Source organism: Mercenaria mercenaria, chromosome 2 (genome assembly GCF_021730395.1).
Source record: "Mercenaria mercenaria strain notata chromosome 2, MADL_Memer_1, whole genome shotgun sequence".
Lineage (NCBI taxonomy): Eukaryota > Metazoa > Mollusca > Bivalvia > Venerida > Veneridae > Mercenaria > Mercenaria mercenaria.
The window spans coordinates 77406497-77414082 of record NC_069362.1 but is presented as its reverse complement, the minus strand read 5'-3'; positions in this window follow the sequence as shown (position 1 = coordinate 77414082).

Genomic DNA, 7586 nt, shown 5'->3' with positions numbered 1-7586 from the left:
ACTCAGTGAAAACAGATTTATGTCCCTTGACGTGGTCAAATATATACGTAAATGGCATGTGAAAGCTTGTGTAGCACGTATCTCAAAAAGTATTTGACCTAGAGGCATGCAACCTCAAAGGAGCATCATTCCGATTATTCCGCATGTGAGTAAGAAAATTGGTTAAGAAACTGATAATAACATTGTGCAATTTGTTTTGTAAGAAAAAAATGTTCATAATTTGTAGGTGGGTGGGGTAATGAAAAAATACTTTTGTGGGTGGAGTAAATATTTTTTAATTTCTCTTGAAAACAAGCACGGGTTGGTATTATTTTTTTGGTTTAGAATCTTTTGTCTTAGTTTTAACTTACATAGTAGAAAATTTGGTAAAATTCTGTCCGCTAGATTTTTCATATCATTAAGAAATACTTCGTGTTTTTCTCAGTTTCAGATACTTTCGACATCTGTCAAGAGTAATTTTTCTGAGTTAATATATCTATATGTTGACATTTTATGCATAGTTATAGTGGTTTCATTAATTGTGATGCATAAACAGTAACATCAGAGTGAAACTTTGAATAAATAGTTGTTTGCAGTAGTTTTATTATAACATGTATGTATTGTTTCTTCAGACAAAAATACCGATTTGGTGTTCTTAATAAACTTTAAATATTGAAAAAAAAGCACAGGTACCTATCATTTTTATATTCTATTTTAACTTGTCATACATCAATCTATAAATATGCAAAGTTACAAAAAATTCTGTCCGCTAGAAATAATTGTGAAAAACATCTTTAAATGCAAGAGAAATCTAGATAGATAAAATTATAACGAGAAATTAATTCAAATCATCAGTTGGAATATAACAAAGCACAAAATGACAGGAGAATAAAATGTATCATGGCTAATTAAAACAAATAAAACCTTAGAAAATCCTAAGTTTTTATTTGTTTGAAGAATACAACGCAAACATAAAATAAAAGCAGACTCTGCTATCCCTTATAGATACAAAATATTAAGAGATGTGTACGAAATAGAGATCAAATATAAGCTGAAGCTCATGGTCAACGTATTTTAATTCAACTAAATACGGCAATTAATAACGGAAATTCATGTTATCAGTACATTTGATTAACGTTGGTCAAATTATATTTGAGCAACATTTTATGACATTTTGGAGTGTTCATGTATTCTGTTATAGATTTTTTAAGTTTTAGGAGTATATCATTAACTTATAGAAATATTTGATAAATAAACAATATCTTCACCAACAATCTACCTGACCATAACATGTTCTACCTTACTGTCCGGTACGAAAGATTCTTCAGATATTTTGAAAAAGTTGCCAGCCCCCACCCCCAATCCCCACTTTACAAATGAATGCCATTTGTAAGGAACTAAATGTAAACAATTGCTGAAAACTACGTTTCACCTAGTTATGTGAAATGTCAGCACTGGGACATTATTGCAAATGCATCAAAACATAGACATATAACACTTCTTTGAAAATGGTGAGTCTTTAAAGACGTTGAACTGTCCAAAAGTGTGACCCCCTTATGCAGTTTCATTCCGGATTCAAATGTATATAATATTATATCAGTATACTAACAATTGTTTTGTAGAGTAATATACATGTTTTTAAGCTGTTCAATTATCACGTGAAACAACTATTTCTTTCTATGATTTAGCGTTGTTTGATATTTTTCTCAAAATGTAAGGCAGACAAAAAGACCCATTACAAAGAGGTAGATCTCTATATTGCAAATGTATATTTTATTAACTTTTACGATATTTTGTAATTACCTCCCATTAATATAAATGTTTTAAAAACTGGACTACATCTTTTTATTTTTACTTTTGCATTTAATAAATATTAGGATATTTCAACAAAAGGCAAGTTTTAAAACAGGTGTAGCTTTCGGAATTCGTCTATTTTCACTTAATAGACAAATGGAGGTAATAATAATTTTACAAACCTACATTTCTAATGAATTTTGGCATAATATCAATACAAATATTTGACAACTTAAATACAATAGTGCTTATTCATATTATTCCTTAGGCAAAACTTGTTTATCATATTTATATTTATGCTAAAAAGATGCTGTCTTTGTTGAGCAACCGGGGTAGGAAAATCAAATTTTAAAAAATAGAAAAAATCTGACGTGTATTAAGAACTTGATGAACACAAATATCTTCATTTTGTGCTTTCGTCAAAATCACAATCTACGAGGGGTGGAAGGGGTTCAATAAATACCTGGAAAGTGCTCTCATTTCTTTTCACTTTATCTAACATTGATAAAACTGCTGTGTAAGGTAGTTCAGGAAATGTATATTAATTTATGTGCCAAAGACATTCTTTTCGTTTTATAAGTAATAAACAAATGCTTGTTTCCATGACATATTTAGTGTCCGCTGATTTTTCAAGACGGGCGTATAGAAAGAAACCAACTCCAGATTGCACCAGAGACCGTCCTTGAAGCTTACTGATATCTCAATACTTAAATAAGGTATGTCGAGGCATCATATGCGCGGACTCTCATATTTCAAGGTAATAAAATAAGTAATCTGCCCGAGAAGATACTTTGGAAGCAAGAAGATACTTTGGAAGCATAAACAACAACCAAGCAAAATATAGCAGACTCGTTTTGATTGATCCTGTCTATAAGAGGTAATGACATGTACAACACCCCTAACACTCATTTTACTAAGCACTGTCTTCGGCGTAATGCTGTTTTACAGATATATTATTTATTCTATAATTCCAAAGGACCAGAAAATATATCAACAATGAGTCCAAGTACTGCGAGTATGTTTTTTTTTCAATTTGCTCAGTCGTACTAAGCAAAATTCATCAGCCTGTGTATGTTCATGTTTTATTATAGACCGTGTATAAACCTGCTGCTGATATGTAGATAACCTGATATCTCACAATCATCATAAATGATAAGTAAAACAGGAGTATTTGAACTTAACCAGGAATTATGTAATGATCGAATATTTGCTAGCATATAGGTAAAGTTACGTATTTTAGGCAAGTTTTGATGACCGAAATATCCGTATTGCATAGCTTTACACTGAGCTGTTGGTTAACACACTTCAAGACATGAAAATGCACGATGCAAGTTCTCCCTGACATTTTAGTAGTTGAATCATTTGTTCATCAAAACTTTAAGATAGTCCATGTATTTAACTTCCACAGACTTCAGTGATCTCACGTGTGATTCTCTGTTGCATAAACATTGCCAGTATAGCAAATATTTTGTTTAGCTACATATTATTTACAATACATTATATTTTGACGGTAAATTTATGATGAAACAACTAACCTTGACATTTGCAAAATCTCTAATTTATCTTTTTTGCACATAGATCTAAAATAATGATTTGAACACATGCAAACAAGTTGTAATTTCATTTAAAAAGTGATCTGAAATCGTTTACAGTTACATAAATTAACTTATATTTTGTCTTCACAACCACTTAGTGGAAACGATGAATAGGAATATGCGTAAAGCAGTGTTTACTTACTTTGAGATAGCTCTCATTGAATGAGAACAAACCGAGAACTAAGACATAAATTATTTTAAGGAAGGGTAAATGTGAACTATGTGGTAGTTAGAAGATATATTTTGTAATATCTATTGCGACATTTTATTGAGACGTGTTCCTTGCTTAAATAAGTCTCGTCTAAATTGTATCTGTTTACTGTAAACTTGTTTGCAAACGATTTTTTAACCCATCTGATATTTTTGTAAAAGTCCTTTTAATCGAATTGAACTCTTACAGGGCAAATACAGATAAATCGCCACACCATCATTCGTAATTTCATCTAAAGAAAGTTGTTTTAACATTTTGAAATGTATAGTACAATAGGTGAAAATCTGCCACCCCCAACTGTATATGATAAAACGTCCAAGATTACATAAAATAAAACAAAATATCAAGCGTAAAACATAAATTATAATTTAAAAACATTATCATATTTTTGTACCCGGTTTCTGTATATACCTTGAAAAATAAATTATGTTGTTTGCTGGTATCAATCTATATTTTCCAGATGAGGCCAAAGTGAGATGAGAAATATTTTGTAAGCTTTCCAAACCTTTGTTTTGGGTAATTACTCTCAGCAGTGCGGCCGGCGGTCTTTCATTATGTACTGTAGATGTTATTCTCTGATGGTAAACAAAGAAAATGGCAAGATGTTATGAAAGCTAATCTGACTAATTCTTTCTATGGGTTAAGTGAGGGTACAATTAACGCGACTTCTTGTTTGTCCATTGCTTTAAGGGCTTGCGGGGTTTTACCTGCATCCAAAGGTAATACTAACTTTCTGAAATCAGGTAGTGCTTATTTTATTCCAAACAACATCTAAATGTCTGTGCTTCATCAAATAGTTCCATTCATGAATAGAATTCTACAGCACATAGAATTAACAACTGTTAGTATTGCGTTTGCCCTTTCTAATTTCACAGAAAATAATGTACCTGGCCAGTGATGCAAATTTTGTTTATATATTTAAAGCACTGAAATGCATACTTTGAATGTTCGGTACATTTTGTTGGTATATCCATTTTAATTACACATGAATGTAATATCCCTGTATAAATATGAGACTTTTTAAAAAAGAAAATACACATGAAATATTTTAATAATAAATGAAAAGAGACACTTAAAATATGAACATATGCATAATTTTAATATATATACACTTGTATCTTTTGACCTAATAAATAGTGGAAAAAGGTTATAAATCAAAGAAATAAATAGACTGCATATATATTTCAACCTATTTTATGTAACAAGTGAAGCTGCCTAACAATCTTTCCAAACTATTATTTTGCATGATGTTATTAGATAATATTTTAATGATATCAAGTAATTGTATTTTTTTTTAACAATCACTGTTTTACATCGACAAAAAGTAATTGTATTTTTTAACAATCACTGTTTTTAATCGACAGAAAATGACAAAAGATTGAAGAAATATTTTGATGAATTAATTTTGAATCTATAAACTTATACATAGATTATTATCTTGGATGTTCATATAAATAAGCAGAAAATATAAAATGTTTTATTTTGGTTACATATTCAACTTCAGAACACTCATTCTGACAGATATTGGTTGTTTATTGTTTGACAGCTATAATACCACTTTAGCACTTTTCCGGTTATGCTATCAGTTTTCTCAACCAATGCAATCTAACAACTTTCCCGCAGAATTTGGGTTGAAAACAAATGACTTCAGGTCTAAGTTCGAACTCGCAACATTTTTATTGACCCCGCTGAGTTGGTTCACATGCTGATGATGTTTATTGTTTAAACTAATTTAAAACAATTTCTTACAAAATAAGAAAGATGTTCTTGAACGAGAATTCTGCTTTCCCTATTCTTGTTTTCAGAGAAAGAAGAAATAGTTTTATACTGACAGATCACTGTATGTAACTTTCATATTTTTATTTTCTTTTTGTTAAACATAGATTTCAATCAAATGGTATTCTTTAAAGTGTCACATACATGTAGGTTTAAATGATAGAACCCTCAGTATAATTTTTGTTTTCTTTCACCAATGACAATGCAGAACATGTGATTCAATTTTATTAGAGTTTTTCTGAAATATTATTTCTTATTGACAATGTCATAGATCTCAGTAAACCTGGCTGTTATAGGGTCATTTTAAAAATAAATATAGGGGGCTGATTTGGGAATGTGCTATTTAAAATATACAGTGTAGATGTTATCATGTCAGACGATTTATTGACCAATAAATGCTGTGTTGTCCATAAGTATTGAGCTGGCACTCGTGAATATTCCGTATAGGTCCGTAAATTCATTTTCGGTGTCCTAACCTAAATAGCGATACAACAATTGAATATATGTTTCTTAACTGATACAGTGTTGCATGTGCAGGTAGCTGTGCGGACAAAGCGTTGAGCTGCCAATATCAGGGTCGTGGGTTCGAGTCCTACGTCATGCCATATCTTCTTTTTTCCTAATTCTATCTGCAAACTTACCACTTATCTCATCAAAACTATCATGATTTTTATGTTTCATTTCTTGAAAGTTATCCAATTTAACCGTTAAAGAAAAGGTGGGATAAGAATTGTTTCAAAAGTATCTTAGATAAATAGACAAATTACTTGTAACCAGTGTTTCTAGAAAATAAATACTACAAGAGAAAATGATTAAAATTCATGACATATGATACATAAGACAATGTAAAAATAAAAGCAATACCGATAACATTACATAACATTAAAAAATGAGGAAATTTTGAACCCGTGGAAGCGTGCGTGGAAGTCAGACATCTTACCAGCACGTCACCATGTCTTAGATTAACTATATAGGTTAATTTAGTAATATAGTAATTTTCAGAATACAAATATTGCGTAAATTGATGCCCTGAAATATTGGTGCCAGGTCAATACTTTAAAGGCGGATAATACACTGACAGGTTTTCCAAAATGACTAGAAAGTATTTAGTATGGTGGCTGATTTCCTATCTAACCTATATTTGTACTACAACTGATGTAAAGTGCTTGTGGTTCCGGTGATAACACTGGTATGTAATTTATGAAATGGTATCTGTTATCTGAGCTTTATGCATGTATAACATATGCAATATCACGTGTTGAGTAAAGTATATCATGATCAATTTACACGTTATTTGCAAATGTTATACTATGCATTTGCAAATTTTATACCATGCATGAAGTTTAGAAAACAGAAATTATAGAAATCATCCTTACAATTACAGTTACAATAATTTTCATGTATTAATTTCTCCGAAATTTCTGGGCAAGACTATGGCCATTGTTGAGAAAATAGTTGGTCAAAAGTTTCCACTTTTGCTGTTGTCTTCTGTAAAGCTGATCATATGGAATTTGTATTGACCGTTATTTTTATTACATAGCAACTTAAAGTTCAATTAATTAGCTAAATGTTGTCACATTTCAACTTACAGACGTTTATATATTTTATATAAGTGACATCAGCGATGGATTTTACCAAAGTATAAAGTCTGACCACATTGTCTCTTTCGACCAATCAATTTCCTTTGTAAATAAAGCTTTAATCATGTGTTATAGGGAGGTAGTGATATTGATAAATGGACTGTTTTAACCAATGTATAGAAACTCAAAAACTATTTTAAGGAATTTGTTTCTTTTTTATTGAGAATTACTTACAATAACGAGCCTTTATCAATGATAAACTATCAGTGCTATATGAGTAATTCGTCATTATATTTGTAAGTAAGTATGAACGTAACAAATCATTAGATATTATACGTAAAGGAAAGACCTCTAAGCATACCACGAAACTAAAGCCAAAATACTTAAAAGATATTTGTTTGTTTGTTTAAAGACAGAAATCTCTTTCACCAAGATGCAATATTTCCACTCGGAAAAATCACAATGTCACTTGAAAACATGTAACATAAGCTATTATTAACGTGAAGGTACAAGATAAATAAGGATCCTTTGCGAACGACTGACCAGACCTACCAACATTTTTTGTCAACTTTTATACACGAGTTCATTAAGATTAATTAAGCCTTGCACTAACACCTGTGCTCTTATTATTTAAAGGCAGATACTTTCAAA